The 26,606-nt window shown below is 39.3% G+C and overlaps 1 protein-coding gene across 1 annotated transcript in view; it reads left to right on the top strand.

Annotated features, from left to right (window-relative positions):
* Positions 1 to 26,606, top strand: part of st6galnac5a (ST6 (alpha-N-acetyl-neuraminyl-2,3-beta-galactosyl-1,3)-N-acetylgalactosaminide alpha-2,6-sialyltransferase 5a) — a 40,993-nt gene that overhangs the window by 5,855 nt on the left and 8,532 nt on the right. The gene's annotated exons all lie outside the window — the stretch shown is intronic.

Raw genomic sequence — 26,606 nt, 5'->3', positions numbered from 1 at the left:
CGAGTTAATGACTAAGGGCTGGGAAACTCAGAAAATAAAAACAAAAAAGCACCATAAAAGTAGTCCTTATATATATATATATATATATATATATATATATATGCACTATATTTGAAGTCTTTGAGAGTCATTTGATAGTTTTGTGAGGTGCAGATAACAATCTGAGTTATTCAATGATTGTCTTCGCTCCCAAGTATCATTTACATTTGTGTATATTCAAAACATGCATTAAAACATGTTCAACCAGGTGTGTTTTGTGTGTCTTGTAACAGATTTTTGCACAAATTCAAATAACATCAGTGATATTTTAAATTTAAATTAGTTAAATTTCAGTGTATTCCTCACACAAATCTTAAAACATCAGAGGACTTGCTGTACACAAATTGAACAATTTTATGATGATTTTTTATGTTGTTGTTGGTTACTAAGAACTGTCATACAATGAAAAATATGGCATGCATTCTTCAAAATTTCCTTTTGTGTTCCACAGAGAAATAAAAAACAGCATACAGGTTAGGAATCGCAGGAGGGTGAGTCAGTAATGACAGAAATGTAAATTTTTCCATGAAGTATTAGGGTACCATAGAATGATATAGTCCATAGCTCTTATAATTCGTCATTACACAGCACATTAGTTGCACAAAGGTTCGAATCCGTATACACTTTGAGTGTTTAGTATTGAAAGGATACAAATGTAGCGTGCATGTGGGCATCAAAGGATGTATTCTCTTTAACCTTAGCCTTTGGTTGTGGATGATTATCCCAGAAAGATTTAGAAGTTTAGGTGAATGGTGATCAGAGTCTGTATAGCTCCAAAAAAATAAAAAAAAAATAAACTCAAACTGCAAAACTTTTTATGTGTTTTGGATGTTCTGTTCATTTACACGGCAATGGTGTTTTGGATGCCTGAAAACACAAACTTTTAAAAACGGGTTTCAAAGTGCAAGTTTTGGAAAACGGTCTCCGTGTAAACAACAAAAACAGGAATCTCTGAAGACGATGACGTCATGCACATTAGGGCTGCAAAATTAAATGCTGCTCCATCTGAATGCCAGAGGGCGCTCTCACGCACGCACGCCAAATATGCCCTGCCGCAGAAGTACGATAACGCACATCATTTCAAGAAATCCCTATCGAGCATCATACTATCTGTAGCTGAATAAACAGAAGATTGAAATGCTTTGATTGATTAAACATGACTAATAAACACACAACTGCCTTATTCTGTGTAAGAACCCACATCATCTCACAGAAGGATGCTCAAATGTCATTATGAAGTGAGTTTGTAAAAGCATGCTATTAAATGTTGTCTTTTGTTGGACAAGAGGTTCATAAATGCTTCTCATGTTTGGAAAGATGTGTTGCTTTTTCAAATGCACGTTATAAGTGACTCAAACTCACAGTGCTTTCAGATGATGCAGCGTTTACAGAGCCGTACATCAATGATAAGCTGCGCATAAAAAATAATCACAGCCCTTACGATTTCAAAATCGTGATAAGGCACGATATTCGGTTTAAGTGCGAATACATGGAAATTGCGATTAATCGTGCAGGCCTAATGCACATGCGTATTACTTGTTCTATAGTGTTTCATCGCCATCTAATGGCAGCAGAGTACAGCGTTTTTAGACATTTTCCCCGTGTGAATGGGGATCGTTTTTGTCGTTTGTACGCAGAAAACTCAAAGGAAAAACGTCTCAAGCGTATCATTGTCGTGTTAACGTACCCTAAGATTCCAGAAAAAAATATGTGCAGGACAATGAGCAAGTTCTTGTATGCTGTTGTACAGTCGTGGTTACAAACTCACTCTCTGCCTCCCTCGTATTTTGAGTGTGTGTTTTTTTTTTGTGTGTGTGAAAACGCAAAAATAAAGTAAATATGAAAACTGATGAAATGCTGTTTACATTTTTTTTGTGATAATATCGTTATTGTGAGTTCTTCTGGCCACGATAATTGTGTAGTGAAAACCTGATATTGTGACAGGCCTAGTTCCCGCCATTAGCTGACTTGTTTGCTACAATAACACAATTGGTGTGAGTGAATAAACAACTCTAATGCTCAAAAATAATTCTTGTTGAATTCACCATTGTTTTCTCGAGCTGTGGTCAAGTAACGCTGACATAGCACAGTCAAATATTAGAGGTACAAGGATCATTTAATTTTGTAAGTCACAATTCGGAAAGGACTTTATCCCAGCCTGTGCAATTAACAGTTTCCGAAAGGTGGATAGTGATAGGATTGGTCCCTCTGCTCTCTGCTGTGCTATCTCTGCATTTCATTTGCCGGATGACTGCTCCTTTGAATCCTCCCAGTGTGGGATGAGATGAGTGTCAGTTCTTCTCTCGACTGTGGAGAGGCTGAGCGAGACATCCCAACGGTCTTCCCTCAGCTCACCAAGCCGGGCTGATGTCTCCAGTGATGGCGGATTTGCACGGCTCTCAGCTCTGTGCTGAAAACATCCTCTCCACTCACTCTGAAAACACACAACCTGTGGATGTAAACAGTAGGGGAGCTTTGGATGCGTACCGATATGAACACAATTTAATGGAAGGATGTGAATGTCATTCCCCTACAGTCAGTATACGCCAGTTCAGATGTTACTATGTGCCTGATACCTCATTTCCATTAGGTGCTAAAATTCTGTTCTCCCCAAAGCTTGTTTGTCATGCAGATTTGACTTCTATGATGGCCTTGTGGCTGCTAAAATTCATTCAACACTTTTCAAGTTATTAGTGCTGCTTGCTAAGGTGCTTGGTAGTTCTTAGATTTGAACAAATCTCTAATCCTAAGTGGTAAATGAGTTATAAAAAAAAATGTAATTACATTTTTTCTTGAGGTGTATTAATAATGTTTTCAAGTTAGCTTCCTCTCAAACCTGAAGAATTAAACAGGTTTTTTTATTATTATTTATACCCCCTCCTTTAAATAAGGAAAAGTTGAAATGAGATAATATTTTCAAGTGATTTTCTGTATATTTCATAAAAATGGTTTATTGAACCACCAAAATAAGAATAAAATGTCCAAAATGGGCATACAAAATGTATACGCTCCCTTTGAGGAGGATACATTTTTTTAGGAATACACAATATCTCAGTTTCTGTTGGTATTTGAGATTTTTTTTTCATCAATATCAGTTAATATTTGATATACACAGATGAGCCAAAACATTGTGACTACCTGCCTAATATGCTGTTGGTCCGCCGAGTGCTTCCGTAACAGCGCCGACCCCCCAGAGGAATGGACTCTACAAGACTCTTGAAGATGTCCTGTGGTATACTCTCTGGACCAGGCGACCTTCTTCCACTGCTCCAAGGTCCAGTTCTGACGCTCGTGTGCCTATTGTAGGCACTTTCGACAGTGGACAGGGGTCATAACAGGCACTCTGGTTGGTCTGCGGCTACACAGTTCCATACGCGGCAGAATGTGATGCACTGTATGTTGTGACACATTCCCCCATAACCATCACTAAAATTTGTTGTGACTTGAGCCACAGTGGACCTTCTGTTGGCTTCAACCAGATGGGAAAGTCTTCATTTCCCCCGTGCACTGATGAGCCTTGGGCGCCCAACACCCTGTGGCTGGTTTGTGGTTGGTCCCTCCTCGGACCACTGTTGGGTAAATTCTCACCACTGCTGACCGGGAGAAACACACAAGCCTTGCCGTTTCAGAGATACTCTGACCCAGTCGCATTGCCTTAACAGTTTGGCCCTTGTCAAAGTTGCTCGGTTCTTATTCCTGTAAATTATTACATTTAATAAAAGATCCACAGTGGCAGTGAAGATTTTGTTCTCTTGAACACATGCTGCTTTATTCATAAACTGATTTTGGGATTCCAGCGTTGAGTTCTTCACTGGCAAGCACCACTCAGGTTTTCAGTTTATCTTTTGGATTATAGCTATTTCAGCTGAAGTCATAACAGAAAGTCCTTCATGATTATGCTTGATCGGTCTCTGTTTAACACTCACCTCTGCCATAGAGACTTTCTTTTATACTAAACAAAAGCACTCTTGGTAGCACCTTGTGGGCAGCACTACAACTGTGTGAATGTATGTGTGTTTAGACTACAAATCCGTCATGAATGTAATATTGTGGAAGGGGCCGTTCGGGGATTCTAGGTCAGGAAATTGCTTCTAGATGTTTCAGTATAAAGCAGGAAATAGAGGGATTTGGGAAGCACTTGTCTGTACAGAATGATGATTTTATGGTTTTAATGTTTAACCTCTTATTTCTTTCTGATCCGTAAGCTTGAGGGAATGATGTTTTCCAGTTGAGTCGCGCAAACCACAGACTGCTACACAACAACAGTCGTTCTACAGCGAGGTTTACATACATAACAGATGGATTGATCTTCCTCTGGCTATTCTCCTGGTGAGAAATTTAGAGGGGAAAGCAGCAGATGAATTGTTTATTAATGATTTTTTTTGCACCCATAGTGCTCTAGAAGCCCGGGGCATTATGCAGCTATTTAGCAGTGATTGATGAGTTTGTCGTTCAGCCTCAGAAAAGAGCGATCAAGCTGTTATTTGTGTTTTCTATGTAATCTGGCCTTGATAAGTTTAACTGGCGATAACATTTCCCTGGAGATTTGGAACATATTGCGTGAAACACATGGAGCAATTTATTATTCCTCTACCAAGTCAAATCATTCATATAAAGTTGCTCCAAATGACATTTTCTTAGTTGAGAGAAAAAAAGAAAAGGATGGATTAAACATTAAAGTATGTTTCTATGAACCAGTAACATTTAAGGAGACGTATGCTATTTATCTTTCCTTTAGTGTGTAATAGCTGTTTGTGCATGTAAGAAATCTGTGAAGTTACAAAGCAAAAAGTCCACGGCAAAAGTTCTGAATTTCTACAACAGAAAATACATGCCTGAAACGCCTCATCTGTAGTCCTGCCATCATTTCCGTAATGTCACTATATAACACATTTGCATATCTGCTGGCTTCTTTGGCTCGCTGTCAAACAAAGGTTATGACGCCAAGAAGAGTTTATCACACTTATTTTTAACACTATTTCTAAGCAGTACAACCACAACCTTTTGTCTAAAGAATTTCAACAGAGCTTTCTGAATTGTGCAGTTAACGGACATACAGTTTTTACACTGATGTAGAAAAATTACGCAGTTATAACATCACATTTGAAATGTAAGTGAGGAATCAAATTTAAAATTAACATTGTGAAACGTCCTGCACAAGTTGTCCTTGCGATGGTGGTTCGGGTCAATCAGCTTGTTTTTCCTGACTGTCAATATCGGACCTGGGCTCGAACTAATAAATAGGAGGTAAACCAATCACAACAGAACGGGGCCGGCTGACCAATCAGAGCAGACTGTGCATTTCAGAAGGCAGGTTTTAAAGAAACTAAGGATACGTTTACACAACAACGATAATGCTTACAACGGAGTTTTTTCGTTTAGTTTTCCGCGTATCAGACCACACCACTGTCAAAACGATCCCCATTCACACGAACCCGCGAAAACGACTTGAATGCTGTGAACGCAATGAAACACTATAGACTGAACACGTGATACGCATGAGCATGACGTCATCGTCATTCACGTTTTTGTTGTTTACACAGAGAATGTTTTCAAAAACTCATTTTTCAATTTCATTTTGAAACACGTTTCCAATAGTTTGCGTTTTCAGTCACCCAAAACGCCATTGTCGTGTAAACGAACGTCCAAAACGCACAAAAGTTGTACGGTTTCAGTTGAAAATGGTGTCGTGTAAACAGCCCCTTAACCTAAAGCAGAGCGTTTAGACAGAGGGTGAAAATAGGTTCTACAACAATGCAAATTATTAGAAAAATGATGTTTTTGGAACATTAAATCATGTAAACGTATTCTAGTAGACCACTAAACTAAATTATGAACCTGTAAATGAGAATAATAGGGGCCCTTTAAATATAATCCTTTTGACTCAAAGCACTGCAGGTTTAATCAAACCACAGCTGCAAAGGAAAATGATTTCTTACATCAATTTATTCTTTAGTTTCCCCACCGGACTCAAATCACAGCGATCCGAGAACAAGCTGACACTTTCTGCTAGCTTAAACTAAAGTGGTATTCCAAGAGGAATTTGCTGGTTTTACCCACATTTCAACATTGACTAATAGCACAGCTTCACGGCTATGATGGATGCTGTTGACAGCTCTCATCAGCGCTTGTGACACGACAGATTGAAATATTGCCTAATAGTTTGGTCCCAAACACACTTGACAGCCCATTGTGTGAGACTTTCTAAGCGCTATAGTACAGATAGAGCATTATCATTCCTTTTTTTCTGCATATGCAGATCCCCGCTGGGACTCCATAGTAATTCAGGATCAGTCTTGTTGCTGAAGGATAAGCAAGAATGTGGGAGATGAATGGAGAACGTTTGTGACAGCATCTCCTTGATCTGCGAGCTTTAATGACTCCTCCTGATATCTGCCAGCTATTAAAGATATGAACGCACTTTCTTTAGAGCTATTATGGAGGTCAGGGGTTTAAAGAGAGGACTGAGTGGTGAATCACAAATGATAATAAACCCTATAGAGGGACAATGGACTTTGTTATCAAGTCTAATCATATTGCATTAATCCCTTTTAAATTGAACCAAGTCTTCAGGGTTAATTGCACGAAACGTGCCTTTTTATACTTCTGGTAAACTTGAAGCTGTGGCTGCCAGAAGATCACTGCAAAAATATGGTGACAGTGTCAAATTTACAGTTCATAACCATAAGCTGTATTTCATTTACTGATACAAAGTTAATAATACATGCTGTATTATAGCGTGAACTACAGCTTTATACAACTAAATATAAAATATGCTGATAAAAAACATGCATACATGTTATCTCAAAGTTCTTCTAAATTGGCAGTTTCATGAACAAAAGCTAATGAACTTGCACACTAATAAACACACGACATTAAAATAAAGCGTAAGCAACAACTAAAAACATAATGTGCTTAACTGATGATACTATTTAAATAAAATATAAATAAATGTAGTGCCAATTTTACTTTATTTTACTGTTAATTAGGTTAAGATGACTCGTATTTCATTTTAATAAAAAATGTTTTACTATAGGTGATTTCAGTTCATTTGTATTGTCTTGTTAAGTGTAATAAGTATTTGTATGTTATGTTTTGTAAAAAAAAAAAAAAGTCAAATTACAGCATGTATTATGTATTATCAAATGTAGCATAATTTTCAAATAATAAATGTTTTTTTAACTGTAAGTTATACCATAACTTACAGTCAACTAGTTTTTACTAGCATGTTTTAATTTATACTTAGTTTGATTTACATATATTTTACTGTAAAAATTCTGAATTACTATATATATATATATATATATATATATATATCATGTACTTACAGCAGTTAAAAAATAAAGGTTAATTTACTTTAGTCTGAAAATTACAAACAATTGTTATAATGGATCATTTATTATACCTTTCTGCAATAGTGCACAACTAAGTTGTGATGGTCGATAAACAGCTGTTTTGTCTGTGGTTATGCTTGAATGTGTGTGTTAAGAGGATTTGGTGTTCTACTCGTGCGACACAAGTGTGCAACCAATGAAAGAAGTACTATCTGCTCAACAGCCCATGGAGAAATGAGGCATAATTCAGAGCATTATCAACACAAGGTTAGAGTCTCACTAGCTCAGCAGAAGCCCAAGATCATTATCATTATCTGATAAAGAGCAGAGAAGTTAATGACTGGCAGAGCGTGAGTGTATTCGTGTCTTTTAAATGGAGATGATAGGATGTCTCTAATGAATACTGTGTGTCATTATGGGTAGCGTCATGTGCCTTTAGATCTGCGTCTGTTATGATGGTTACACACTTTAACCGATTTAATCCCAGCTAAACTTCAAATACACTCTGCATGTGTGTAGAATGTCAAATAGAATCACCCTAAAAAAAGCCTCTGCAGCATTTGGGTTCTTACTTACCCCTTTTCAACCAAGGCAGTGCTGGTGCCGGTTCGGAGCCGGTGCCTACTCGCGAACCAGTTCTTTGTGTTTCGACAGCCAAAGAACCGGTTCTCGGCCAGGAAAATTGGTTCCAAAGTGGCACCAACTCTTTGCTGGACTAGAACCGTTCTTTTACCACGTCATGCTTACGTCGGGGGCTGGGGGTTATTGTGACCAACAACTCGACGGGAAAGGTTGTGACCGTCATTGCTAAAAAAAACAGCGCTAGCTACTAGAAAGAATGATTGAAGAAAGATGGATTCTGACCCCAATATAGGATCGCAAAGCCAGGAGAAACATTCGCAGAAAGACGACGTAGTCCGCCATTGTAATTGTTATGCTTGAAGCTGGCGCAAGCGTTTCTGGGAAAGCTAAGACGTATGGCAACGTACACAGTGACGTAACGACGTCGTTCGCTGGGCTCTCTAGTCAGTGGAAAAACAAACTGGTTCTGAGAAGGTTCGCAAGTTGAACCAACTTTGAACCAGCACCAGTTCCGAACCAGTTCTTTTTAGGTGGAAAAGTTCTTGTTGTGTGTTTGCGAACTTTTCAAATCATTCTTTCAACTCTGCAAAGGTTTTGATCGGCTTTGATCGGTACACTGGCTTTATGTTAAAGAAACCCCCCTTCATATAATTTTGAAGTATTGGGACATATTGATTTGGACAGGATTGGGATCTCTTAGGTTATTACTAGTCTGGATTTGGCCTTATAGAAACTCATCAAAAAAATCTATTGGGAACAAGACTTATACTACTTGTTGAATTTTATATATTATATATACAGTTTTTTCAATTGTAGTCTTTTAAAAAGGCATCTGAATTAATAAGCTAAGTGCAAAGTAGTCTTGTCAAAAATTGTGCTTTTTCGATGCATATTTATACTGAAATAACTGAAACGGTTCCAATACTCATTTTACGAAAAATAGATACAAGATACCAGCATGTGCTTTCTCGCTTTTTATCTCTCCAACAGTGAGTTGACTCACAAACCCGCCTCCCCTCACTCACTCGTTTAATTTGCTCTGGATTAATATTGTTGGTGTTACAGGGCTTGAATTTCGGCGTGGGATTGCGCGTATTGCGCACAATTTTACTCATTCCCGCAGATTTTGTGCTCAGAAATATAGCACTTTTACACTGATTATTGCAGTTAAACAACCAAATACACACAAAATAATGACAAAATGCTGGTTTTGGCGAGTATTCATGTAAATATAGGCGTTTATGTTTTAAGTGAACATAAGCAGTTGAGAAAGAAAACGCATGTGCAACAGTATAATGGATCAGTGTGCCGGGTCTTAAAGGGATAGTTCACTTTGAAATTAAATTTTGGTATGTTTTAGCTTACCTCAAGGGCATCCAAGATGTAGGTGTCTTTTTTTCCGCAGTCAAACCCGCAGTCAAACCGTTCTTGTCTGTCAGTCATATAATGCAGGTCTGTGGTCACCACCTCAAAGAGCAGAGTCCAAATTAAAACAATTCCCCATCATCCAAATTAAACAATTCCCCATCGTAAGCACACATTGATGGCCTGAGACACGAAACGAGCGGTTTGTGTGAGAAAACGAACAGTATTTATATCGTTTTTACCTTTTGTACACAGCGACGTCCAAGTGATCTGAGGGCGCGGGCGCTTCCTAGTGTGTGACGTGTACGCAGACTGGTGCATAGATATATAGACTAGATGTCGCCTTGGCGATGGCAGTTCATTGAACGAATGCCGCAGCCAAGGCGACATCTAGTGTATATATCTATGTACCAGTCTGCGTACACGTCAGATCAGATCACTTGGACGTCGCTGTGTACAAAAGGTAAAAACGATATAAATAATGTTCGTTTTCTCACACAAACCGCTCGTTTCGTGTCTTAGGCCATCAATGTGTGCTTACGATGGGGAATTGTTTAATTTGGACGATGGGGAATTGTTTTAATATGGACTCTGTGCATGCTCTTTGAGATAGTGACCATAGACCTGCATTATATGACTGACATACAAGAACGGTTTGACCTAAAAATATCAAAATTGAATCTACTGCGGAAAAAAAGACACCTACATCTTGGATGCCCTTGAGGTAAGCTAAAACATACCAAAATTTAATTTCAAAGTGAACTATCCATTTAAAGTGACAGCAGCCTAATATACCTGCTGCCAAATTATGAGATAATATAAGAAAATATCTACTGCCGGATTCCCCCATGGCATTGATGTCAAAATTGTGGCCAGTGAAAATGCAGAGAAGTAATTAATTAAGAAGATCATCAAACCTGATGCTGGTCGTTCTGTGCAGATCGTGGCCGAACTCTCCTCATTGATTTAATCCTTTTTTTTTTCTTTTTCTTTTTTTTACATCAGATGGGATGCCAGCAGTAGCTGAACCAACTGTTATTTTACTCAGAAAGTTGGCAGAAAGTTGTAAATCTGTAATGAAGGTGCACCAAGCAGTGCAGCAATAAATTTAGCCTCAGTTATTAAGGTCATAATACATACAGAGAAGCATTGTGAAAATAAAAATACTGCAATTTCAGACATTCATCAAACAATCTAGACAGCGTTCGATTTCTCAGAGGACCTGTGTGTTTGTTGAACAGCTAGGTGGGTAATTTGCTTCATACTTTTTACAGAATTTGTCTGATGAAAAAAAAAGAAGAGGATTAAAAACACAAATTTACCAGACCCCCTCAAGAAAAACAAGTCCCGTCTGAATAGGGTTTAACGCTGATCATTTTGTTAATGCATTTAATACACACTTAAGGCATTCACCTACATTATAGCCGTTTCATTCTGTTCTGTGTTGCACAACTACTGCAATCCCATAGCCAGACTCTTTATCAGCAAATGACAGCAAAATACAGTTTTAACAGCAACCTGAAAAGGTACGTTTGACAGAAGTAAACTATTTGGTTGTATATATCTGTATAGTGGTCTAATATTCTTTATTCTGCAGAACACAAAAGAAGATCTTGTTGTTTTTTTTTCAACTATTTGTCCAAACAATGACAACATTGGGTCCCAGTGACTTTCAGTGTATTTTGCTGCACTATAGAGCACTGCATTGATGACGTAATTTTGTAGGCCAACCCCTAAGTTTGCTTCACCCTGGTTCCCTCGACAAAAAACACAATAGTATTTTTCCATATTGCTATTCTTCCACAATAGCATTTAGCCACTTATAAAAGCAAGGGGTATTACTGCTGTATTTTATGGCGTAGAATATAACGTGAATTGCATAACGTGAACTCTTTCAAAAAACCCATTGACTTCAGATCTATAGAACCGAAAGTGCTAAAATGTGAACTTGTTTTAAGGTTTTGGCCTACAAAAATAAATCATCCCTGCAACACTCTATTGCTAAACCAAGTAGCTTAAAATTGTAACATTGTAAAATGTATTCACTTTAGTATTAACTACATAAATATATATTAATAACATGCTTTTGACATTAAAATATACTATTCTGGGTGTTTCTGGGTCAGTGAGACCTGCATGTTCTTATAAAATATCGTCTACTTCAGAAAAGTGCTCTTTCAAGTACTCCCATGATTCATGCTTGAATCTTCTCCTCCCCCCTTTCAAAGCACTTGTTCTTGCAATCCTAACCCCTCCTCGCACTTTTACTATGATTGCCCCTTCTGCAGCGCATCTCTCCTTTCTATACCCTCACCATGCTCTACTTGAGAAGAGCTTTTTATCATTGCAGCCCATCTCTGGTTTATAAGCCCGGGTACGGATGATAATTCCTCCCTGAGGGCTTGTTTTAAAGAATTGCGGATGTCTGCGGCCAGACCTAATCTGTGCTCGCAAACAACACGAAGTGTTTGCTGGGAAGAACCTTTTGTATTCAGGGCAAAGCAATCATCCCACCGGGGAGCGTCTTCGTCTCATCTCAATTCTGACAATGTCTCCTGGATCTTTTTTTTTTAACTGGCTTTCTTTCTCTCTCTCTCTCTCTCTCTCTCTCACTCTCTGTTTTTCCCTTTTCCATTCAGTCATATTACCAAAGAGGTACACACATTCTCTGTGTTTCTTTCCTTGCTGAGGATGCGATGAGCCTTCAGTATGAAGTGAGAGGAGCCTCTGCGGCTCAAAGATTAAGTTGGAGGATGAAGATAAATCTGTAGGCTTTACCTTTCACAAACACACAGATGATGCTGGAAGGGTTACATCCAAATGGCCTTGACAAACGTCTCTCTCCTGCAATGCTTTTGTGTAATTTTATAGTATGTATGCTAACTGAATAAGGTTTTGTCAGGGACTAAACGGGGGTGTCCAAACTCGATTTATGGAGAGCTACTACTAGCTCTAACTTGCTTCAACACACCTGTCTGGAAGTTTCTAGTTTGCCTGAGTAGTTGTTTCAGGGCTGTTTAATTGGGGTTTAAGCTGAACTCTGCAGGACAGTGGCCCTCAAGGAGCAGGATTGGACACCCCTGGCTTTAACTGTTGTAGGTTGTGGAATGATACTTTTAATGCATTTTGACTAGTTTGTATGGTGGCCCAGTAGTGCACAAAACAACGAAATTTAATAAGCAAACATAAGTTCACAACACAAGCCACAAGACAACGGAAATAAGCCACAACACAGCGGAAACAAGCCACAACACAACAAAATAAAGCCACAACACAACGGAGATGCTCCCGACCACTAGAGGGCTCTCGGAGCGCGGTTAGTTTTCTTTGCCACTGTTCTATAGAGTCGGCAGTCTTAAAAAGGTTTCAATATCACGATTAGTTTTAACAGTATGTAAACATTGTATATCGACATGAATGCTAATTGAATAATGGTAGCGTGTCAAAGCATTTTCCAGTATAAATACACATCTATAATGCACGTAGGTGATTTTGAATTAATATTTCATGTCGATATACAGTGGCTACATACTGTTAAAACTAATCGTGGTGGTGTTATATTTTTAAGACTGCCGACTCTATAGAACAGTGGCGAGGGAAACTAACCACGCTCCGAGAGCCCTCTAGTGGTCGGGAGCATCTCCGTTGTGTTGTGGCGTTATTTCGTTGTGTTGTGGCTTTTTCCCTTGTGTTGTGTCTTGTTTCCGTTGTGTTGTGGCTTATTTCCATTGTGTTGTGGCTTGATTTCGTTGTGTTGTGAACTTATGTTTGCTTTTTAAATTTCGTTGTGTTGTGCACTAACGGGCCACCGTACGTTACACTAGCACAGCTATGGCGCTTTTCCACTGCATGGTACATTACGGCTCGGTTCGGTACGGCACGCTTTGGCGCTTTTCCACTGCATGGTATAGTACGGCTCGGTTCGGAATGGCTCACTTGTGGCGCATTTCCACTGCATGGTACGGTACGGTACGGCTCGCTTCGGCTCGCTTTAAATGGTACCACCTCTGTTGAGGTTCCAAGCGTACCGCACCGATCATAGATATCATATAAAGGCTAGATGTCTCGTCCGCGCTGCTGGCCAATGGAGCTCGACATCCGCACACGGCGGCCATCTTAAGACAGGGTGCTCGCTCACTCATAACATGGTGCATGTACTTTTAAATAACCATAACTTGCTCAATTTTCTACCGATTTTCAAACGGTTTGGTTTGTTATAAACGTCAGAGATGTAGCTATTATACTGCATACATATGAATAATTATGTTCAAAATGTTTAAGCATTCAGAATTATAGCCACGTTAATAACGTTTGTAAGAAACCAAACCGTTTGTAAATCCGTCCAGATTTCAGCGAGATAAGAGGATTTGTGTGCGTGCTGCTCACTCACCTTAATTCACAGAGCCCTGTCCTAAGATGGCCGCCGGTGATGCCGGAAGTGACTCCGCCTTAAGACATCTAGCCTTTATATGATATCTATGGTTCCGATACTAAAATGTGACGTGAAAACACTGCAGATCACTGATTGGTCAGACAGAATCATCTCTACCAGCGTCATTGTATTTACGACACGAGACACTAAACCAGCTAGATTTAAATAGCCAGTAGACCACAGCCAACGCTGTAGCACCTGTTTTAAAAGTATTTGCTTCATAAAAAGAGTATAAACTTAAAAAAAAAAAAAAAAAAATGTCTGAATCGTGGTCAGTGGACGAGGTGCAGACGTTCCTCTCGTTGGTTGCCGAGGAGTGGATGGGGAAACACGGAATGAAAATTTTGCATTTAATATTGTAATGATTTTAGCCACCACTAGGGGCCACTGGCGAGCCTCCTTGCGGCTGGAGACTAATACTGCCACCACCTTTAATTTTTAACCCGGTCTGGTCCGGGAGGAGCACACCAAATACACTCCAAAACAAGAATTACAGAAGAAATACACTTTTTATTAGTCACAATAGCAGCCGTATGGCATTCTCTCACTTAAATATCCTGATTACATATACTGGTCATCCTATTTCATTAAACCGTGAACACACATTTGCAAAGGGAACAAATACTCATTCCAAATTCACAGCAAACTATATAAGTATTGTGATATCTCAGACAAAGCACACTTAATTAGAAACTCCAATCATCAATCACATGCCCTAAATATAATAACCAGCACAGGCAATCAACATACAGTTCATGAAGGCAGTAATCACCAATGGCTAAACACAACACCAACACATATATATCATATAGAATAATTAAAATAATTTCGGACTTCCCTGTCCACGTCCGACGACACCCTGCCGTCACTGTGAGGGCTCAACCTTCCCTTCCGCGGTAATGATAGGAAGGTCTCTTTCAACCAGCTAGGTCCACCTACACTTACTTCCCTATCTATCTGTATTTCCTCCCCACTGTCTACCTCCAGGCCAATAAGTGGGACCCCGGTTTTCTTCACGCCGGTGGTGCTAGCCAACCACGAACGCCACAGATCCCCTTTGTGAACCCAGCAGGTTAAAACACAGTTTCTCAGTCTCTCCTTTTTCTCTCCAGTGTCCGACAACCCCCACTTCAAAAGTATCCAATTATTGTTCATTGTCCACAGGTGTCCTCGAAAACATCATTCCTTCCGTGTTTGTCCGTAGCAATGACGTCACGCACCGTCCGTCGAATCATAATCATTACAATATGATGATGTCATGGTAGTAAAGACGGCAACTATAACGATCAGTCCCACCCACTTTGAAGCGGTACTAACTGCAGTGGAAAAGCAACCGAGCTAAAGCGAGCCGAACCGTGCCGTACTGAGTCGAGTCGTACCACGCAGTGGAAAAGCAAAGCGAGCCGAACCGTTCCGCGCCGAGTCGAACCGTACCGATCCGTACCATGCAGTGGAAAAGCGCCACTAGTCTACTCTACTGTAATGGTGACTGATTTAAAACCTTTTATTTGCTGGTTAGCAGCAGCATCCTTGATTTCACTCATGCTTGATTTCACTCATAATAACATAGTATTAACATATATATATATATATATATATATCACATTCAATACAGACGGCTAACTTAATTAACTGATTTATAATTTATTTTGCTGGGGCTCTGCAGTTTAACTTTGATATACACAAATTACAAGCATACAACTTTATAAAATAATAATAAATTATTGCAAAAAATTTGCATTATCCATCGACCAGATGGCATGTGTTGAAACGTACACACCGCGAATGTCTAGGTGCAGACAGAATCTTTGACCTTGAATTTTAAATGCAATTTTGGGGAAGAATGGAGGAATGGATTTAAATGGTAAATGGACTGCATTTATATAGCGCTTTCACAGACCCATGGCCACCAAAGCGCTTTACATATAGCCTCACATTCACCCATTCATACACCGACGGCGGTGTCAGCCATGCAAGGCGCCATCCAGCTCGTCGGGAGCAGCTGGGGTTGCTCATGGACACCTCGACACTTGGTCAGGTGGAACCAGGGATGGAACCACCAACCTTCCGGTTTGTAGACAACCTACACAAACCACTGAGCCACTGAGTAAACAGAACTGAGAGTGTAAGTCTCCTATTGCCAGCTGAAACCACAATAAGATTATCCAAAATATGTAATAAATGAAATGTCAGGAGTAGGGGATGGTATTTTTTTAAGTTCAGACACTTCTCCATTTTCCAGGTCTGCAATATCTGCAGAATGTCTTGCCTGAGTGCAGAATCCGTGTGGGTCTTCACAATTTACAAAAAACACACACAAAAAAAACCACAACAACAACTAGGCTTATTGGAAAAATGGTCCTCTACCTACATTTTTGTAAAACTCCAAACAATTTACCTATACATACAATTCACTGCAGATTCCAATTGAAATTAACACCAGTGGCAGTAAAACACCAACAACTTTATTCCTTTTCACACAAATTATGATTAACAGGGCAGATTATCAATTTAAAAAAAAACTTGTTTTTGCACAGTTCTTTACACAATACTATGTTTTGACCTCAAAAACACTTTGACCAGTATCATCTGTAAACTAATACATTTTAGCATTTGCATCACACAGCCAGCTCCATATGTGTGGCTTTTCTAAACTTGTTCGGTAGCTCACCTGCTACAGCATTGCACTTGCGATCCGCAGCGCTCGGGTACGAGTCCTGTGAAGTAACGACTCTATAAAAGAACTCAAAGACTTGTAGAAGCAAGCTAAAACAATTAAAGAGCATTAACCTTTTAGCTAAACTCACTGGACATTTCATTTGCATACACCAACCAATGTAATAAAACACGGTGACACATTATTTTGATGGTCTCTTTTGAACATAGTTACATAGACTATAAGTAACTTTACAACTACATGTCAACTAACTCTTATTAGAGTATTAGTAGACTGTCTGCCTAATATCTGCTAACTCTTTATTGTGATGCTCCCCCGACAGATATTCTACTGACTTTGCAAGTACAACTTATTCTAACCCTAACCCTACCAAGTCTACTAATACTCTACTGACACTCTAATGAGAGTTAGTAGACATGTAGGTGCAACATTACTCATAGTCAACAGAATGTGTTAAAGGGACCATCAAAATAAAGTGAAACCTAAACCATTGGCAGATTCATGTTAATCTATTTTGGATAAAACTGTACATGCTTTTAGAGCCGCTCACTGGATAATCTTGCAGGTAGCCATGTAATATCAGTCCCCTCTGACAATAGCAGCATTCAGCTGACAACAAGAATATTCAGTTTTTCTAGAACTTAAAAAAAAAAAAACGTTGTCAGAAAGTCTCAAAGCCAGAACAGTCATTTAGAGATTAATGTTCTGTGCAGTTCCATTACGAGTCTGTGTGGTGATGACTTGACTTGCTTCTTTCACACTTCTCTCGAACCATCACAGACAAGAACATCACTAGACGCTTCGGTACATTTCATTTTCGGGAAAGAGAGACGTGTACCCTCATCTGCAGCAATTTGGTTCTGTTTGAAACATAATAAAACTCCTCTGTCCTCCTCCCTTCCCCATCGTCTGGCCTCTGTTATTGGAAGCTCCAAATAATTGGGATAAACTTCTTTTTTTTAGTGGCATTGTGGAAAAAAAGAAAAGCTTTTGTCTAATTAAGAGCATGCAGGAACATGCAGCTTGGACCTTCAGCAGGGTGATGATGGGAAGCCAATGGGATTTGGCTAATTGCCGCTCGTTTCGCTAAGGCTGGTGCGCCCCATCGCGTCTCCTTTGTTAGCTCCGTATATCATGTGCACCGTGGGCCGTTCGGGTCAGCAGAGTGATTTGCATAGAGTCAGCGATCTCGGCAGGGCCTTTAATCGATGATGCCCTAGAGCCACTTCCTCCCACAATGCAAATGCAGTTTTATTTCCTCTCTCTGGCCTGATTTGAAAGAGATATCTATTTTTTTAATTCGAGACTTGCCTGCAGCATGTACACTGAGACTAATTACTCCCTCCTTCCCTCCCTCCCTGTGTCTTTTTGCCTTCATTTTTAATTATCTTCCTTGGGTTCCATGAAGCACTGACTAAACATCATGGAATCTCAATTAAGAAAGCTGTCTGAACAAAGAAAGCTTGCCAAACAGAAGCCTTGGTCAGATTATATTAGATATATTGTTGGGGTGTTAAAATAAACATGACATCAAAATTTACCCAACTTACTTACTTAATGTTTCTTTTCTTATTATGCACTTTTCATCAAACTCACATTTGGGTAAACTCATTCTCAATGGAAAATCTGGACTCTATTGTTGTCTTGTTGGCAGTGCTCAGACATATCTAGATTATTGATTAACCCTTAAATGCATGAATGTTTCACCAATCATCATTACATAACGATATTCTACACTCACCTAAAGGATTATTAGGAACACCATACTAATATTGTGTTTGACCCCCTTTCGCATATTGATAGGATAGCATCTTGCAGTTGATGGAGATTTGTGGGATGCACATCCAGGGCACGAAGCTCCCGTTCCACCACATCCCAAAGATGCTCTATTGGGTTGAGATCTGGTGACTATGGGGGCCATTTTAGTACAGTGAACTCATTGTCTTGTTCAAGAAACCAATTTGAAATGATTCGAGCTTTGTGACATGGTGCATTATCCTGCTGGAAGTAGCCATCAGAGGATGGGTACATGGTGGTCATAAAGGGATGGACATGGTCAGAAACAATGCTCAGGTAGGCCGTGGCATTTAAACGATGCCCAATTGGCACTAAGGGGCCTAAAGTGTGCCAAGAAAACATCCCCCACACCATTACACCACCACCACCACCAGCCTGCACAGTGGTAACAAGGCATGATGGATCCATGTTCTCATTCTGTTTACGCCAAATTCTGACTCTACCATCTGAATGTCTCAACAGAAATCGAGACTCATCAGACCAGGCAACATTTTTCCAGTCTTCAACTGTCCAATTTTGGTGAGCTTGTGCAAATTGTAGCCTCTTTTTCCTATTTGTAGTGGAGATGAGTGGTACCCGGTGGGGTCTTCTGCTGTTGTAGCCCATCCGCCTCAAGGTTGTGCGTGTTGTGGCTTCACAAATGCTTTGCTGCATACCTCGGTTGTAACGAGTGGTTATTTCAGTCAAAGTTGCTCTTCTATCAGCTTGAATCAGTCGGTCCATTCTCCTCTGACCTCTAGCATCAACAAGGCATTTTCGCCCACAGGACTGCCGCATACTGGATGTTTTTCCCTTTTCACACCATTCTTTGTAAACCCTAGAAATGGTTGTGCGTGAAAATCCCAGTAACTGAGCAGATTGTGAAATACTCAGACCGGCCCGTCTGGCACCAACAACCATGCCACGCTCAAAATTGCTTAAATCACCTTTCTTTCCCATTCTGACATTCAGTTTGGAGTTCAGGAGATTGTCTGGACCAGGACCACACCCCTAAATGCATTGAAGCAACTGCCATGTGATTGGTTGATTAGATAATTGCATTAATGAGAAATTGAACAGGTGTTCCTAATAATCCTTTAAGTGAGTGAATATATCTTACAGCAATAATATGAAACTCCCCAGATATTACAATAACAATCACAGAATAAAAACATATTTTGTTACCTTTTGGAGCTTGGAAGGGTTCAGTTTGAGCAGATGTTTTACACCATCATCACTGTCCTCGTCAGACCTCATATTCGCCATCTTAAACATATTCTCAAAACTATCATTTTCAACATCTTCAAAATCAATATTTTGATCGCTGACAGTTTCTTCACCAGATCCACCATCAAGTGACAGTGACTCTAATATTTGATTGCGTTCAGTACTTGCTCTGTAGAAAATCACTGAGCCATTTTCATGTTTTGCTGATGATACTTTTTTCTGCCTGTGGTAACTATGAGTGAAATGTCACTTCATCATTGTGATGAGGTCATCATTGCACATTCATCATAGTGCAAACTTAATACATTTTGACATTTGCATCACATAATCAGCTCCATATGCACGGCTTTTCTGATGTGGTAAACTTGCTCAGTAGCTCACGTATGTACATCATTGCACTTGTGATGCGGAGCACTTGGGTACAAATCCTGTGAAACGCAAGTCACAATAAAAGAGATCAATCACTTTTAAAAGAAATCTAAAATGGCATGGTTGCTTAAAGTAGTCAATAATTGTATCCCTTAAAACTCATCTTTGATCACCAAAATGACATATTTAACCGTTTTTTCCTTAAAAAAAAAAAAAACCCGGCATGCCTTAAATAGCTTGAATGTAACTCTACAACCATGCCTCATTTAGTATATGCGTATCTATGAATATGCAAATTACCCCCACCTCCACTTACTCACAGTGTGAATCAGAGATCCATTCGTTGACGATACACACAATATCCGGATTGGTTACATGGTAATTTGTGTCGTCAGAAACACTAGCGATTTCAAACCTTGTTTTTGAGACTGTCTTTGGTTCACTGCAGTTTTAAAGAGAAAAGGTCTGCAAAAATCTCCTAGAAAAGCGTGCACGTGATGGTTTTGACATTCATGCAGCCTTGCTCAACCTGCGCAACACACCCAGGGATGGCATGCCTTATCCAGCGCAACGTTTACTGTCCCGACACACCAGGTCTGTGATCCCCATGGTACCGTCCCAGCTCACACCGAGAGTTGAGACTAATGTTCTGGTTGTTTTGTTCACACTCAGACAAAAATGAAAGATAAGTCATGTCAAATCTGCCATATGCCTTTCGCCTCTGGAGCCTGGGCAAAACTGGCCACGGTTTCGGGAAATGCCCTCCAACCCAAAGAAAGATATAGAATATGTGTGTTTTGCACATATTCATATGTATGGGAGTCGGATGTCTGCAAATGGACATGGTGGGGTGTTCGGGGAGACATCACACATTAAACCAGTTCATCACAAAGTTATCAAACGACTCCTCTGTTTTGTGCACATCAACAGACCACAAGCACAATGCTCTTAAAGTCCCCCTGTGGTGAAAATCAAGCTTTAAATGTTGTTTATATGTCTATGTGGTGTTTTTAATATGCTTTAAGACAAACGATATGCAAATTCTTAATTTAGGTTCAAAATCGCTGGTGTTTCTGACGTCACAAACTACCTTGTAACCAATCAGGTCAACGTGTGATCGTCAACAAGTGGATCTCTGAGCTGGTGTGAGTGAGTGGAGGCGGGGCTAATTTGCATATTAATGGCTCCTCATTTACTAAATGAAGCAAGGGAGTTACGTTCAAGCTATTTTAAGGCATGAAGGAAAAAAAAAACTTTTAAATGTGTCATTTTGGTGATCAAAGATGTTTAAAGGGATATAATTATTAACTTCAGGGGGACTTTAAATAATTGAATAATTACATAAACCATAATTCACAAGCATATCCGATTGCCATGTGCTTAGATAACGGTGAAATGTATAGTAAACATTTCTCTCAAGATACAAGACAGCATCACCTTTTTAGTAGGAGCACATTTTGCCCCCAGCACTTCTAGAGATGCAATGACATTGCAAAAATGTCTACTCTTGTAGATTGCAACTGAATTTGACATGATTTTTGAATTTGTATTAATGCTGCAAATAGCTAATGCTAAAAAATGCTGGGTTGTTTTAACCCAAATGTTGGGTCAAATATGGACTAACCCAACGTTGGGTTAAAAATGCAATTTAAAAATGGACAAACCCAGCCGTTGGGTTACATTTTTAATGTAACCAATGCAATTTGTCCATTTTTTAATTGCATTTTTGTCCATTTTTGATTTTGTCCAAAATGCAATTTGTCCATTTTTAAACTGCATTTTTTAACCCAACGTTGGGTTAGTCCATATATGACCCAACATTGGGTTAAAACAACCCAGCATTTTTTAGAGTGTAATATTCAAGCAAATAACAAATGCTAAATTTATTTATTTTTTATTCTTGTACATTTTTTATCACAGTATAGCACTCTAGCACTCAAAATCTTAGCTAACCTTTCATAGAATTACACGAAATGCTTCAATTCTCAAGTCGTCATGCCAGGGTAGCATTTATGTGTCATTTTGTAAGATTACTCTTGTCATCTGCTTCTCAGATGGCTATCAATCTGACATTTTCCAGTGACATTTCCTCATGTGTGAAGTAAAAGCTGAAGCACTGCAGAAAACACACCGAGGCATTTCGTTCACATTGCACACCAATCCAATTTGCGTTTCAAATCGATCTTTAGGATTGCCTCTCTACACTTTGTCATTTTGCAAGTGATGAAATCTGATCCGTTAGGTCTGACATTGTAATCGATATGTGTTGTATTTACAGTGGTTACTACAGTAATGTTGTAAGTGTCAGCAGCATGCCAAGAAACTTTCTCATAAAACTGCGAATAGCTGTCATTGTGGAAAGAGAAGATGGGAAATCATGACCCCGCATGAGTCAATATGGATGACATATTATGCATTCATCTGTTTAGAACTGCTGACTCAGTCACTCATTCACTATTCACTGCATGGTGAATGGGGTACAAGTCATTTAAATGAAATAAGCTACAAATGACATCCCAAATGATCTGAAAATCTGAGACTGTTTAGACTGAGGTTACATCTACCTTAATCTGGATACATTTGACAAAAGCGTTTTCATTTCAAAACACTCTCCGTCCACACTTGCACTTTCAAGTGCTTTCAAAAAGTTTCTTGTCCACACAGATGAAGGTTCACAGAGATTGTACAGAGAGACCAGACATGATAAAGTTTTCATGCTATTCATCTGGCGCTATCATTTTATACTATTAGCAAGACATCCCCATCACTTAGTTACTAGTGTGTTCAGGTTGCACTCAGTCCCCGTTTGCCTTTGCATTTGCCCTCATGTTTTTCCACAGGACAGCAATTTGGAGCATACATCTGATATCGTTGCAGAAATGTAATGTAATGTAATAAATATGTAACATTTATCTTTAGCAACACTGTAAAAGCGAATAGCACATATCAGGAACATACCCCTATAGACGCATGGCTAAACATGCACCATCATTTTCAAAAACCTCCATTTTCAAGAACACAAAATTATGTTTTATGAACAAATTTCGGACGGAGCATTTTTGATTTTCCCAAAAAAAAGAAAAAAAAGAAGAATAAGGTTTTAAACAGATGGCAAACCATGTACAGGTGCTGGTCATAAAATTAGAATATCGTCAAAAAGTTGATTTATTTCAAGAATTCAACTTAACAGGTGAAACTAATATATTATATAGACTCATTACATGCAAAGTGAGATATTTCAAGCCTTTATTTGTTATGATTTTGATGATTATGGCTTACAGCTTATGAAACCCACGAAATCAAAATCCCAGAAAATTAGAATATTACATGAAATCACACAGTAATTACACAGTGATGCCATGGTCATTGAACCAGGTTTTGGTTATTTTGGCAGTGTGGGTGCAGGTGCAACTCCTGCTGGAAAATGAAGTCAGCATCTCCATAAAGCTTGTCTGCTGAAGGAAGCATGAAGTGCTCTGAAAATGTCCTGGTAGACGGCTGCGTTGAGTGGACAGCACAGTGGACCAACACCAGCCGATGACCAACACAGACTGTGGAAACTTCACACTGGACTTCAAGCATCTTGGATTGTGTACCTCTCCATTCTTCCTCCAGACTCTGGGACCTTGGTTTCCAAATGAGATGCAAAATGTGCTCTCATCAGAAAAGAGGACTTTGGTCCATTGTGCTTTATTAAATCCAGAGTCAACACAGCCGTCTACCAGGACATTTTCAGAGCACTTCATGCTGACTTCATTTTCCAGCAGGATTTGCACCTGCCCACACTGCCAAAAGAACCAAAACCTGGTTCAATGACCATGGTATCACTGTGTAATTACTGTGTGATTTCATGTAATATTCATATTTTCTGGGATTTTGATTTCGTGGGTTTCATAAGCTGTAAGCCATAATCATCAAAATTATAACAAATAAAGGCTTGAAATATCTCACTTTGCATGTAATGAGTCTATATAATATATTAGTTTCACCTGTTAAGTTGAATTCTTGAAATAAATCAACTTTTTGATGATATTCTAATTGTATGACCAGCACCTGTACAATAAGGTTCATTATAGTTAACATTATTAACTACCTTAGTTAACATGAACTAAGAATGAACAATACTTCTACAGCATTTATTAATCTTAGTTCAAATTAATTTCAACATTTACTAATACATTATTAAAATCAAAGGTTGTATTTGTTAACATTAGTTAATGCACTGTGAACTAGCATGAACAAACAATGAACAGCTGGATTTTTATTAACTAACATTAACAAAGATTAATAAATACTGTAACAACTGTATTGCTCTTTGTTAGTTCATGTTAGTTAATACATTAACCAATGAACCTTATAGTAAAGTGTTACCCATGTATAAATGTGGTTTGGTTTATAAACAGATAGATTTGAGTGGATATGCCCACAAATACATTTTTTGTTGTTGTTGTTTTCCCAGGGCAGCTTTAAATGCCCATATGTTAAGATTTGTCGGACAGTGACTGCTGTTGTGTTCGTTTAACCCTCACTAATGCCACATCTGGATGGGACAGAACTTGAGTCTCCTGTGCAAGCACGGCGTTACCAGGACGTTTTTCAGCAGTTAAATGAAGGGTTTGGGGCGACACGGGAATCTCATGCGGCCCACAAGGATTGAACTCATTAAACATTATGTCAGTGGAGCGGCACCTGTGTCTTCTCTGACCTGCGGCTGAGTTTCATTACCTAGAGAGCAACGGATGCCAAGAGAAGACACATGCAAATGCTGCAGCATTGCCTGCAGAATACATGGCGCCATTTGTTATTATTATTTCTCTCACAGCAGATGCCTTCATCCAGGACAAATTACGCAACGCTGGCTGCGCTCTTTGCATATTATTGATTTAAAAAGGGTGACAGAGGACGTGGAAGAGGAAATTCACCGTAAATGCGGCACTTCCTTGATAAGCGGAGATGGGCGTTTATTCCTGAAACCCTTTATCCCCCAAGGATGGGGCTGGAGGGACTGTGTCCTTATTACTACAAGAATACCAATGGTGCTTTTATGTTGGCTGGGAATAATTCATGGAATGAATGGACATTCATCCTCCGTCAGGGGATGGACAGACGCGCAGTGTAAACGTATGTGGAATGAATGTGGAGATGTGCTGGAGAAGCTGGATGGTTTGTAAAACATTTCAAGGTCTGAATTACCAACCGCTTCAATTATATCTGAACAACAAGATGTTGAGAATAAACACATCCTGAAGAAAAATTGCAGGGCAAAATGTCAACAATATCTTTGAAACCGGGACATTTTTTTTCCTGAATAGATCCTCTAAGTTGGAGCATCCTTTGATTCTCGGTGCATTCTACCTGACCCATGACTGAGAGTACCAAATCAAGGTCTGGAGACTAAATGAAACTGTTGTTCAGTCATATATGAATGTTTCTTAACCAATGGACACCTTTGAGCCTTGTGGAAATGAACTGCCCTCGCTAAAATACATTCTCTGAAAATACAGTTTATACACTCTCACTCAAGTTAATCTGTCTGCTATCACCAAACATGCAACACCAATTCACTTCCGTCATCATCCTTTACTCACCTTCATGTCGTTCCAAACATGACTTTAACTTTTGGATGATCTATCCCTTTAACATTCTGTCGCTCATGAAAGCTTGTAGTAGAGGCTTGTAATGTCTTGATACCTAGAGATTTTTGTAAAGTTTACATTTTTTGAACTACATTCAGTCTTTTTTTTGTCAATGATATTGCATGTTAATATAAGCCGCTTTCCGACCGGAGGAACCTTTTCACAGTTCCTAGAACTATTGGCTAAAGTACCCGGATGTCGGCGTGTTCGCACCGCAGGAACTAGGAACGATTTTAGTTCTAGGAACTCCATTTGTAGGAACTAAATTGGGTCCTACTTCAGAGTAGGGTCTAAACCAGCACTATAGGAACTATCCGTGACGTTAGTGTACGCTGATGACCGAACGCACGCGGAACACCAGCACCCGCCATTTTTAAAACAGCTAGAATGTAAACACACAGATTATAGCCTATATATTTACTCCAGAAACTAACTATACAAACATGGAAAACAGTGATAGATGGGTCTCTAAACCTTTATGCTGAAGAGAAAATCCAACGCAACTTTGAGGGGACCATGCAAGCCAAACATGATTATGTTTATCTGCCCAGCTAGCAACACTGGACATCAACCACATAGGCTAATAACCTTTTTTTCATATACTGTCTACTTTCTATTACAGTTCTATCTAATAACATATTAAACTGTACTGTTAGACAGATTGCTAACTAATAAACACAGAGAATGCGAGCATTGTTTGCTCTGGCGTTCTCAGCGCCGCCAAAATAAAGGTCCGTCGCGCCGTCAAAATAAAAGTCACCGTGCCTGCGTCGCTCCCTTACTCCTCCTACCAGTTCCTATGGCCACTTGGCCAGTGCGAACGCAAACAGCAAAACCGAGTTTGGGGGAGAGTAGTTCTTAGAACTGTTTAGAAGTGGACAGTTCCTAGAACTAAGTTCCTAGAACTACTTGGTCGGAAAGCGGCTATAGTCACAGTTATCATTAAATGACCTTAGGGCGTTTTCACACCTATAGATCGTTTGTTTTGTTCCGAAACAGGGACTTAATTTGTTACAATGTTGCATTTTCCACTTGGTTCGGTTTGCTTTCACAAGGCGACCTTTCAAAGCGTACCAAAATGTGTTTATGCAAGTCACATGCGAGTATATCGGTCAGAGTTTCCTCTGCGTCAAGTGGCAAGCTTTATTTGTAACTTGTCAAGACACGCA

Source organism: Rutilus rutilus (assembly GCF_951802725.1).
Source record: "Rutilus rutilus genome assembly, chromosome: 6".
Classification (NCBI taxonomy): Eukaryota; Metazoa; Chordata; class Actinopteri; order Cypriniformes; family Leuciscidae; genus Rutilus; species Rutilus rutilus.
Note: the sequence above shows the minus strand (reverse complement) of the source record. Positions and strands in the feature narration are given on the sequence as shown.